The 13059-nt window shown below is 31.0% G+C and overlaps 1 protein-coding gene across 6 annotated transcripts in view; it reads right to left on the bottom strand.

Annotated features, from left to right (window-relative positions):
• Nucleotides 1-13059, bottom strand: part of ZBTB20 (zinc finger and BTB domain containing 20) — a 477851-nt gene that overhangs the window by 68642 nt on the left and 396150 nt on the right. For all 6 annotated transcript variants that reach the window (XM_087966401.1, XM_026680425.2, XM_087966403.1 and 3 more), the window contains one exon: nt 7159-7289. The gene's annotated coding sequence lies outside the window, so the exon portion shown is untranslated. The remainder of the gene's footprint in view (nt 1-7158; nt 7290-13059) is intronic.

Genomic DNA, 13059 nt, shown 5'->3' with positions numbered 1-13059 from the left:
GCAAAGACAAAAAAGAACTTCAAAGTTTAAAATATCTTTTGACCCTATGCCAAATCAATTCACTCTGTTTCATTCATTTGCAAACAGGTGGATGGAAATGAGACAATAGGGTCATAGCTCAATAGCAGTTCACTTGCTGCACTGGCAAACTTTTACTCCCTTCTCTTTCAGAATAAAACTTATTATTGTAGTTTTGAGCTACAATTTCATTTATACTTGTGACTTTACCTTATTTCTCACTGTAGCTTCGTATATATGAGAAATAATGTTCATCTCTGGATACTGAAATTTTATGTTGACAGAAGCTAAGAAAGAATACTGAACTAACCTACAGAATCACAATTAATTGAAGTTGCTACTATGGGTATGGATTAACTACCCAAACATTACAAGCAAATGTTAGGTATGATTCCATCTAATGCTACAAATAACACAATGATTCTTAGCTGCTAAAACAGAATTTAGGAGACAGGAGAAAAAAAATAAAATCTCACGAATACTTGCAGAAAGCGGGGATGAGAAACTTGCTGCTTGCATGATATTTCAGAATAGAACTCCAACAATTCCTTGGCATTCTTCAGTCTGACAGGAGTTTAAGTCCAAAACATCAAAAAAATTCTTGTATGATTTCAGAATAAAGTCAATTTTTTAAGGAACTTAAATACACAAATAAAGGACAAGTTGTTTATGCAGAAATACTGGCACTCTGATGTGTATTTCTTCAGAACAGACAGCTAAAGAACAAGTAAAATAGAATAAAGATATATTCTATGTATTTATGGGACTGGACTTATTGAAAGAAAATGCACTCCCTCAAAATAAGAAATGAATAATGCCTGGATTTAATCTAAAATATTTATTAATTTTATTACTCCTCTTAGTGCTGAAAAAGCTCAATTTTTTTTATCAAGCTTATAATGCTAGTAATCCTATGCCTATGCTATGTTACTAATGCATCACCCCTTGCTCTCTGAGAATGTATGTTGATGTCATTTGCTCAATGCCCACTCTGTAGTGTCAATCATAATGAAAATTTGGAGATTAACTGTCTGCTCAACACCAAAAAAACATATATTTTTTCTGGATATGGAAAAATAATCAAATTGAATATGGTAGCCTGTGGACTGTCCAATTACATAGTTCATAGCAATAAGAGATTCAGTGAGAATGAAGAACGAAAATGAAATAAAATTAGACTCTTGCAGTCAGTGTAGGCACAGATCTTTGAATGCTTACAGATATGTGCAGCCTTTTGTTTAACGATCTGATTCAGTGAAGAAAATCTGTAGGAATAATTTTCATTCACAAAATATATACTGAATCTGATTATTATGGATTTGACACTTCACTATAGAAAATTGCTGATATCAATGTATACAAGGAAAGAATAACTACTATGTACTGATCTTATCTGGAATTGAGATAGCTGAAATGTGGTAACAAAACATAAATTCTTTAAACATGTCTATAAGTGCACAGCTTGCCTTCAGAAGTTTTTAAGTAGAGATTGGACAATCATATATTGAAATGGTAAGGTCTTCTGCAGCTGGCACTTGGACTAGAAGATCTCCAAGGTTATTCTATTAGCTTTCTGTTTTTTTTTAAACAAGAGTATATGTTTACATTTATGCATGCATATAAGAGCAATTCCCTAATAAATATATTTCTAAGGTAACCATATGTTTAAAGCACTCTTTTTAAACATTAGATCCAACATATTAGCTTTATTTATTGAATTCCTTGCAGATATAAAAAATGACATTAAGCTGTCTGCTAGTTAGAAACAACTTGTTCTACAAGAAGTTTCTCTAGTCTATTAAATTCTGAGAGAGTCTATCAATAAACTTTGCAATAGAGAACTCTACTTTTGTACATTTCAGATGCTGTCAAAACCATGAATGTTTGACATCTTATCAGGTTTTTGCACAGTAAACTGCATATAGTATGATGTCTATGAATAATCCAAGGTAGAATCAAGCATGCATTTCCTGTAAATGGGAATTATGCTGTTTACATGGCAACTGCTTTGCTTTTTAGTTATGCATTTACTCCAAATAAAAAGCAGGGTGTGATTCTTAAGGATATAATGATGTATACATAAATTGTACCGGACATTTAATTGGTGAAAAGCAGCATAAGTGAGAAGTACAATAACATTAATTTATGACATATTCATGTATTATAAAACAGTAGGTAATTAACTACCAGCCAATGTGTTGTTATGTAAACAATTGAAATATGTGGTTGTCTGTACAATTTTGTATTAAAGACAGTCTTATAAATGAAAGCAAATCTAAATGTCCCAGGATAATGTTACAGGATCCAATCTGGGTTGGTCATAGGGGGGTTTAATCTTCTGAGTTTTTGGACTCGTGCTGAAGTCCATCCTCAAGGAACTTCCCTCTACAGAATGTGTGGAATGTAGAGAGATGTCTTCAGAAAACTCCCCTCTACATTCCAGTAGAGAGAAATCTCCTGAGGATGGGCTCCATCATGAATCCAAAAACTCGGAAAACAAAACCTCTGGTCCTGGTGACGGACCCAGATTGGATTAAGACAGACTGCTACGATGCCTTCAATATTGTAAAATTAGATTTTCCCCCCTTCCTTTGTGATTCTAGGTCTGTATAGATTATAAAGTCTGTATAGATAATAAAATATAAAACCAGGAATGTTCATGCAAAAAGTTAAGTACAGCAAAGTAAACAGTTCAAAACCTCCCTGTTTAAAATCGCCAACTCAAATCCAAATGCAAAAGGAAGTAAAAATGAAAATCCAAAGCAGAACCCTGAGATAAGAAGCAGTGAATTACATGGTTGATGTAATCAAAATGTAAAATATACTGACTAATAGACACAAGATCCATTACTTGCTTAATACAATGAAATTTACCTTATAAAGCATCAGCTACTGAGGCTGGATTATATAAGACATTTAGCTGGCCTCAGTAGCTTGATACTTTATAAAGTAAGTTTCATGGTACCAAGCAAGTAATGGGTGTTGTATCTACTAGCCAGTATATTTTTCACTGTACGTTGACAATGAATATATTGCAGAGAATAGTATAATGTAGTTGTCCAGGCTTGGAAAAAGTCAATTATAGCAATAAACAAAATCACATCATACCACCTACTATGAACCAAGAACTGACATAGATTAAGGATATCTACAATCTATAAGTGTGGTGTTTAAAAATGCAGTGTGTGTGTAGCGTCTAAGATATTGGACTGGGATTGGGAGTTTCCATGTTTAAGTTCATCTCTCTCTCAGTCTAAGTATTCCTAAATATAGTTGTAGGAAAAAACTGGAGGATGGAATGCTGTTTATGTTATACTAATATTATGAATAAAAGATGAAATAGAAATATAAGAAATAAAAATTGTTCTTTCACAGCCCTAAACTGGTTCACAGCCTCTTTTAAGGTCAGATTCGTGGGCCTGTACTTGATAAATTGTGTTGCCTCTTAACATTCCAATTCTATCAATGCCTCGTATCCCTCGTAGTTTGTGTGTGTGTGTGTGTGTGTGTGTCTTTGAGTCTCCTAGTGACTGCCTAGACAAATCTCTGCAATTTTCTTGGCAAGATTTTGGAAATGGTTTGCCATTTCCGGCTTTAGAGAGAATAACTATGCCAAGGTCACCCAACTAGCTTTCTACCTAAGGCAGTCTAAAACTCACTGTGTCCCAGTTTCTAACCAGGTGCCTTAACTACTAAACCAAACTGGATCTTTGGTAGTTCTACCTACATTACATTCAAATAATTCTCCTGGTATTTAAATATTGTATTTATGTTTGTATTTAACATACACATTTTAGCATTTTTTTCACAGCAGTCCAACTTAGTTAAATTATTGAACCTAAGTCCTATTGCAAGCAATAAAATTTGAATTAGATGCTATGAACTTGTTCTATTTGTATTTCATTTTAACTGTAGATGGTCTATAGCTATAATGTAGAAAATTTTAAACCCAGAAGTAATTAGAAGAGAATTAATCAAAGATCAGGATATTAGTTTGAATAAGTAAAGGTAAATTAAGAAAAGGCACAGAAATGGGATACAACTTTTTTGAAACATTTCTGACATTATTCACACTAATATTGCAGAAATGGAATCCGTGGAATTACCTGTTAGCGCCTGTTTCTTCATTCTATCATCATTAATATACCACATATCAGTTGCAAAAATGATTTATGTCACATAGAATCACTCACTTCCTTTCTACACCAATGATGTACTTTCCCATACTTAAAATTATAACTCTTCCTAAACTAATTTTATATTTTAATCTCAGTAACAATCACATAGTGTAATATTCCTTGACATATTATGAAACAAAAAGTGATCCAAAGCAATTGCAGAAAGATGAAAAAAGTTAAAACTACTAGGGAATGCTCTGTGGAATTATCAAGACAGGAAAACTTTGCAGATGTTACCGTCTCTCTAGAGGAATAAATGCTTGCATTTTAATATTCTCAACAGCTGGTTCCTGTTGCATGCCATCAGGATGATTCAGCTACCTACCAGAATCATCAGAAGTAGCAAATATACTCATAAACATTTTTTTACAATTTCTACATTAGTCCAATTACTTTAATGAACTTATTTTTAATTAAATTATTACTAACAGCTTCAAACTATTCAACTGTATGGAAAGATGGTGAACCCCATTTGATCTTTCATAATATGGTATATATCTTAATCTTTACTTAAATGTGAATATTGACACCTGTCTTTTAGCATTTGTTTGTTTGTTTAGCAAATTTATATACCCACCCAACTCACACTGAACGTAACTTTAGAAGACTTGCAAAATTTAAATATGTTTTTTAAAAATACACCATATAATAAAACTTATTAAACAACCCACCCCCAAACCTCCATTCCCTAGTTCATGTATGATTAATTGGCTAATGGCATCTTTTAACCTGAATTCTGGTGTACATGGTCATCTTATTGCATACAAAATCACATAATTTAAATTTCTTTAGATCTTAATTTAAACTGGAAGTAAGATGGAAAGTTTATTATTTATTCTTCCTCTACATTGATCTCAGTTTAATGTAGCTAGTAAAGTCCTCCTAAATGAAGGACAGAAGTATAAGGATGAGTTGTTCAGTTGAATACCGAAAGAGAAACAGTACTTACTACTTCCCATCTTATCCAAACCAATGAGTTTAACAAGTTAAATTACGACTTTATCATTCTCTGCTAATCATTTACAAAAAGAAAATCAAAAGCAGAACATTACAATGGGAAGCAAAGAAGTAAATTGCTATAGTAGAACTCTCAGGTGGGAAGGAAGGAAAGAAAGAAGGAAGGAAAGTTTACTATAAAAACATAATGTAATCGAGAAGTGGGTTGTTGTTTTTTTGCAATTATAAAGACAACCAATATGAATTTTAGGATGCAACAATAGTATAATACCTTCCAGGAAATAGAAATTACAAGTTCCTGCTTATTCTTTGCTAGTCTGATTCTGGATACTTCCAGATTTTGCTTTGATTTTGCACCAATTCTGCTCTAGTGTTAGAAATGTAAGGAGAGTTAGGAATGTCTTGATGACACCATGATTAATATATAATTAGCTTGGATTTCCTCTTTGTTGAATCTACTCATTTTCAATCTACTTAGAAAAAAAACAGTAAGGAGGAAATGAGCAAACCAAGAAATGCAATTTTTCAGCAGGTGCAGACAAAAAATGTAGAGTTAAGACAAGATGGTACATGTTGTTCTTGGATAAGATTGATTACATGTACCTTCTTTATCTATTGCTTGCTGTGCATTAATGAATGTAGATTCATATTTCAGACCTTTAAATAAAATGTTCCTTTTCTTTCAAATATTTTTTAAAAGTACAAGCAGAGATATCATGGGCCTTCAACTTTGTAAACATTTTTGATAGAAAATATGTACTAAAATTACATGATACCTCATTCAATAAAAAAAGGAGACACTTAAATGTAGCTAGTCAATTTTACAGTAACTACTGTCTTCTATTTTACTTTTGAAGGAAATTTCTCTAAAAACAGTAGCCTAGAAGATAAAAGACTGCTACAAGAAGAGGGCAAGGACCTGTTCGTGAATTAGTCTAGGTCTAAAAGTTTATGTTACAGAAGGATAGATTTTGACTAAACAGTAGAAAAAAATGCTTCATGACAAGAGCAGTTTAACAAAAGATGGGGAAAGAAGGTAGACTCAGCTTTGGTGGAGGTTTTCTAGTAAACTATTGGTATGATTTCTCAACATCGTACAATATGCTTTAGATCTGGATTTCTTACACAGAGGAAGACATTAGATGATTTAAAAATCCAGTTTAATTCTAATCTCTAGATTATACACATTTATTTTGTTCAGGATGCAATCATTGTAATTACTGTTTTACATTAATTGTGTAAACTATGCAATTACAACATGATTTGTGTAAAAAAGTAACAAAAATATTTTCGTTTATTATATACCATTATAGAAAAATGATTTCTCAGTAAGGGAAAATTTAAAAGTGAATTGAAGCCATTTTATTTTCTAGAATCAGAAAATATTTAATAAATTCTGTTGGGAGAAAAATTCACATGTAACTTTAAAATATAAAAAATAAATAATTTATTTTTTGTTTAATGCAATCTAAGAATGCCACCATTAGTATCTTCATAGGCCATTATGTATATTATGTGAAGTTAGTATTCATATAGATCAAATCTTATGTACTGAAATATTTTTTGGGTTTTCAAACATACAAAATATATTACTAATGTTTGTACATGTATAGCATAAATATTGATAATATGAGGATGAAAGCCAGTTTTAAATAGATTTTTTCCCTTGAAAAGAGTCTGGATTAGAGTTGTATCTCTGCCAATTGATCTTCTCAACACTTAAGCACAGATAAATGGCAGTATCTTCACCATCTGCAAAACAAACATTTCTACATACCATATTTCTGAATGATTAGGCATTAATGGTTTTGGGGTGGGTTTAAAACAAGTAAAATACATGAAATACATGAAAAACAAATGTGTGGTTATAACAGCTGATCCACATGTAGATTCAAGACCAACTTTTCAATAGAGCGAAGTTTTAAATATTGAAACAATACAATTAAAAAAGAGGAATACATGAAATGAAATAGAAAATATACCAAATGGAGTAACCCCAACTTACATTTGAAGAACCAGTATGGGCCCTGTAATTAGAACAAGAGCTCAGGATGAATGTCTGCAAATTCTGCTCTGGCTCTTATGTAGCTTGGCCAACATGGACTTCAACAAAGCTATGTGACAATGCTTGTTCACCTGTAAAGTAGAATGTATTTACTTCAGTACTTATATGACAACATCTGGAAATTTATTAATAATTCTAAAGAATTTACAGAAGAACCTAAATTGCTAATCGCGAACAAAAATCTGGAAAAAACATACTACTGCAAATTAAACAAAAACAGAATTGAAAGATTTATTAAACAATGCTCTTATTTGAAACAGAGTACAACTAGGAGAACTTTCTGGAGAAAAAAGACCTATTTCTTGCTTGTTGATAAAATAGAAAATCCTGATGCACTTCTACAACTAAATATTTATAACAAGAATTTATAGATTATGAAGGGTAGAAAGAAAATAGGCCTTTCCTACAGAACTAGTGACACCATTAACACAGAGTAAGGAAAAGGCACAACCTAATATATGCAGGATGTTCAATACTTTAAAAGTCTCTGCTAGCATTTAGAAATGGGTCTAGAAGCAAACAGGCAATCAGTGCAGGTGTGTTAAGAAAAGAGTAATTTGCCTCTTATGGCTCATCTACATACGTTAGTGGGCTGCAGAATTTTGAATTAGACGCAATTTCTGAACAATCTTTAAAGATAACCACACCTAGCATACTGCAGTAATCCACATGGGAAATTTTTGTAACCTGAATCTCCTGAACCAAACCCTGATTTGATGGAAATGACTCGAGGCAACTTATCAGACTGATAAAAGGTACTAATCAAATACACAACTGCTATCTAGGAACCTTGCAACAATATAGGTTTTAACAAGTGCTCCAGTCTACAAAATGTTTCTTTATGGGAAATACAACCATATCAAAGCCACACCAGCTTTAGGCAATTTTGTCTTGTCTACATTAATCTTTAGTAACTCACTTATGTCTTCATTCAAGTATTTCTTCAAGAAAAATGTTCAGTTTTGATTTGATTGAAATCAAATCAGAAATGTTATCACAAAATTGATATCAGAATTCCCAAGAAAGAGAAATAAATTCCCAGCAACTAAATACAAAAAAAATTCAGAAGTAATACAAATAAAATCGTACAACAAAGAATAAAAAATTAAGTCATTATCACTATTAATTATAAAATTGTTTGAAGGGTGTTGAAGTTTTTTTTTTTTAATGATGATTCTATCAAGTATTCTGAATCTGTAGTTGATGTTACTGAACTACAACTCCCAACATTCCCCAACAATGGCCAGGTTGATTCAACAAGATATGAAGTGTTAAAGTTCTTAACTCTAAATGTGAATTCTCATTCAGGTTTTCCTATTTTTGTATCCTTCAGTGAAATGTAGCCATTTTGATAGTAGCTTGTTATGTGCATTTATACCTTAGATATTTTAAATAGTTTACCTGTTTGATTTTTTTTAATGTATGAAATTAAAAGTTGATATAGTTTTTCCTTAAGTTTCATAATTTTAAAGTGCACTTTAGTAATTATCATGTAACAAAATTCTTAGAGAGCGATGCAGATATTTACATATATTTAGAACCTAGTATATAAAAGGAATATATAAGAGGAAGAAGAAAAAGGGATTCCAATCAGGGAGGAAGTCGAAGTAAAAAGTAAAGTAAAACTAAAGCAAAATGCAACTTTTTTTAACGAAAAACCTTCATGTATCCAACTATTATTTGGGGGAGAGAATTAGTGTCCAGAGGATAAAATGAATAGAATTTATCCTTTTTGCTTGTTACATCCTTAACATGTTGTTATACTTAAGATTGATGTATGAACTCTGTAACGCTAATAAGTTTAGAAAGTACTTAATTTCTTTTTAAAGAAAAACAACAGCTGATCCCCTCCCAGGCAAAGCTTTTGGCAACTTTCTAAACACACATAATTTTCCTTGGTACATCCTGATTCTCTGGCCAGAAAAATAATTATAGAACTTATTTGCTGCAGGAAAGGAGAAGAAACTCTTTCTCACGCTACATCTGTATGCTTTCTGGGATACGTGGTAGAGATTAACAGATCACAGAGAAATTTTATTATTTAGAGTAATGAAAAGACTGCATTAACAGACTAGTTCCTTTGCTACTCATAATATGGTCAGAACTTTAAAAGGCTGCCAGAGTATAAAATGAGTCTTTCAGGTATGCCAAGAGAATTCTTAATAGGACCCAGTTCAATTTAAAATTTCACTGACAACAATAGAGGTATAGACCCTTACACATCTCAGCTATCACATAAAAATTATATTCTGTAACTTCAGAAAAAAAAAGTTAAGAAAAATAATGTGCAATATATAACACAAAAAGAAGTTGAATAGTAAGATTTAAATCTGAACTTTTATTAGTCTCAAAACTTAAGGCAGTGTTGAAGTGAACTAGTGTAAAATTGTTAAGATATACCAAGTATTTTTCAAGCAATATCTGATCTTTTAAAAAAGCAATGCTATATTATGCTGTATTATAAATTAACAATGGGGAAAATTATAGTTTAATTTAAAAACACACCTATACTGCTTTGTTCAATATATTGTTCTTAAATAGAAAGGAGAACATATATAGCGTGTAAGTATTACCTGAAAAGTTCTAACAGTACAACCTTATGCAAAAATAAGCCTTGGTTTGAAGGAACCACGTATAGGTAAATAAGAATAAGATTACAGTAACTGATTCCTAGGAAGAAATGTTTTACTTATGTAATATTAAGAACAGCAAAACTGAACCCAAACGACAAAGCTCCCTCAATTGAGGCTTATCACTAGTGAATCACCGTTACATTTTATTTCTATAGAAGCTATTCTATTCCTGAAAAATATTTAATTACAAATCTGTGAAACTTTAATGCTTATCATGCTATTATATTTTTAGTGGTTATCTTGCTACGGGCCTTTAAACTACTCTAATGTGTACCAATGACACACATATAACATAAGCTAATTTTTCACTTGGCAAAAATACATCTACATACATATGTAAAGTTTATCACAGACTTTCATGTTCATTACCAAAAGTCAAAACAAACTCTGTTAAGGATGAACATATAGAACTACTTTTTATCATTAAAGCACTCAATTGTAATTTTCAACAAAATCAACGAAAGTAACACTTTATTGCAAGATAGGAAAATGTTTACCTTTCCAAAGGACAAACTTAAGTTTTTTAAGGAAATATTATGAGATATATTAAGTAAACATATACATTGAACAGGTGTCAATGTCAAATTGTTAGGAATTCAGAACATTAGAACACAGAATTACTTTCTATCCTTGCATATGAGAAAATGTCAAATATGTATTTACATGCTGAATACTGTAGACCAGTCAAATTCACAGCCTTGACATACATAGGCAGATAAATCAATAATATAATTATGATACATATAAAAACACATATGCACATCAGTTATTGTGCTTACTTCGAAATCAATTTTTTCTAAGCAAGATATGTCGATATGAAGCTTTAATGCAAACCCACACCAAATCATTGCATTTAATTACAGAATTTCCAGTCATATTTATATGGCAGAGAATAGGTCAAAAGGGGAAAAAGGAAATATTTGAAAATGGCTTAAATTTATTACAAGGGGTGATAGTTTCTGAAGAAATGTCTGCTTTTCCAGGACATGAAGTATGATACTATAATGGGTCAACACTGGACTTACTTTTTGTTAAAACAAATAAGCAGCATTAAGATGCTTCACTTATATCTTCTTACTTCACAGCTTATACACTACTACTTGTTTGAGAATGGAGACTGGGGAAGCTCAATAAGGATGCTTAATAAATATAGCTAAAGGCAATTTGAAATCCAACACCTCTTCATTCATTCATATATATATATATATATATATATATATATATATATATATATATATATATATATATATATATATATATATATATATATATATATATATAAATCTCCTGCCATTGTTCTAATTTTATTATTTATTTGGGGAAAATCAAAAAAAGAAGTTATTAAAAAAAATGACGATCTCAGAATTTCAAACTAGTAGTGTTAATGGAAACAGAGTTAATAAAAGCCAGTATATAAATGATTAATGAGACACAGATGATACATATCCAATTTGGCTCACAAAATTAAAATATATCTCTTGACTCAAAATGGAACACGGGATCTTTTAATTTTGGGGGGAAATTAACTCTAGATAACTAAGTATTTGTTTTCTCATATACATTGTATATAGTATACATATACAACAAGTTGGATTTGAAGGAGCTTCATGAAAAAACAATTTTAGAAGAAGAATGGAAAATAATATTTGTTAAATAAGAGATACAATCTTTGATTTGTTATAGTTTTCTGAGTATTATACAGGTTTCTCACATATCCTAATTCTGTACAATTTCATATAAAAGACTCGTTAGTCATATAACTTTCAAGTAAATATACTTAGGAAATAGGAGCATAAAATGTTTTCAGTGACAGCATTCCAAATGGCAACTTTATCAATATTTGGACTTCCTGGAATTTCATGTTAAATTATATGAAATAATAAGGAAGTCCAACATAAAAACTGATGTAGTAAACCAAATTTATAAAATCTAAATATACCCTATCATTGGAAAAATCACTTAAGAACTTTTCTGGGAAGTTCAGCAAGGAAGAAATAAAGATCAGAAACATTTTACAGTATTTCGAACTTCCTAAGAACTGTGAGTAGAAAAATTCACATGCCTTTTCTTTCCACCTGCAAGAATAAATATATTTCAAAATGCTAAGAAATCCATAATTTTTCATTTTACTTTAAGTAATATTGTAAGTTTTTTTTTTCCTCAGAGGGACTTTACTTCTGGCTGAACTTCCACTATTAATCCACTTGGATACATATAGATCATAAAACTTTGGAAGTTAATTTTCAAAGTGTGATATAAATTTTACACAGGTATAAATGATTATGCAAATCTAATTTATATATTAATATAAATTACAGCATTATATTTCACATTAGGAAAGATGACTCCTAGACACAGTTGCAAAGGAGGAATGCCAGAAAGAATCTGTAAACATATGAAATGTATACACAAGAAAAGGCAATGTAAGCACACACCTATTTGAACTAAATTTGGGCAGTTAACTTTAAATCAAATTGGGGAATGAATTTTTTTTTGTCTTTATGTGAAGCACATAAAAAAGTAAAGGAAAGCAAAGATTACACATAGGCAGAAACACAGAAGTGAGCAGGGAAAATAGAATTAAAGGAAAACAGGCCCATTCTGCTAACAGGAGCCTAGCTAAAGGGTCATATGATATCTAAAAGCGCAGGACATGTCGCCAGGAGCTGGAGAGGATTGCTTGAAGGAAGAAAGAGCCAGTGTGTTCCTGCTCAAAGAGCTTTTCTTTCCATTTTTTTTTTCTCTCCTTCATCTGTTTCCCTCTCTTTTCTTCTCTACTGTGAATACCCTAGTCTTACGTTAGATTAAAAAAAAAATCTCAGGAAAAACCTATCCTCTTTCTCCCTTTTCTGCATGCAGGTATCTGATGGAAGATTACTGTTAATGAGAAGGGGTTTATATAGATTTTGGCACTGACTTCTGTTGCTACTTTTGAGATTCCAGATAGAAAACAGATATATATTCAACTGAACAAAATAAAGCAAACAAAATAATAAAAAATGCAGAAAATATAAATGTTCCTATTAATAAAGAAGTTCAAAGATATTACTTATTTGTATTATATTTTAATGTAAAACAATATGGAAATATTGCAATTTGATATTTTATTTTCATTAAGATAATTGCAAATAACGCAGTTAAAAGTTACTCAATTTCTACTATTTTTAGAAAGCCAAATATATTAGCTTCCAGTACTTCTGAATCATCG

The sequence above is a fragment of the Notechis scutatus genome, chromosome 5 (genome assembly GCF_049901735.1).
Source record: "Notechis scutatus isolate UNSWTSFEM ecotype Mainland chromosome 5, rNotScu1.2, whole genome shotgun sequence".
Taxonomy (NCBI): domain Eukaryota; kingdom Metazoa; phylum Chordata; class Lepidosauria; order Squamata; family Elapidae; genus Notechis; species Notechis scutatus.
Note: the sequence above shows the minus strand (reverse complement) of the source record. Positions and strands in the feature narration are given on the sequence as shown.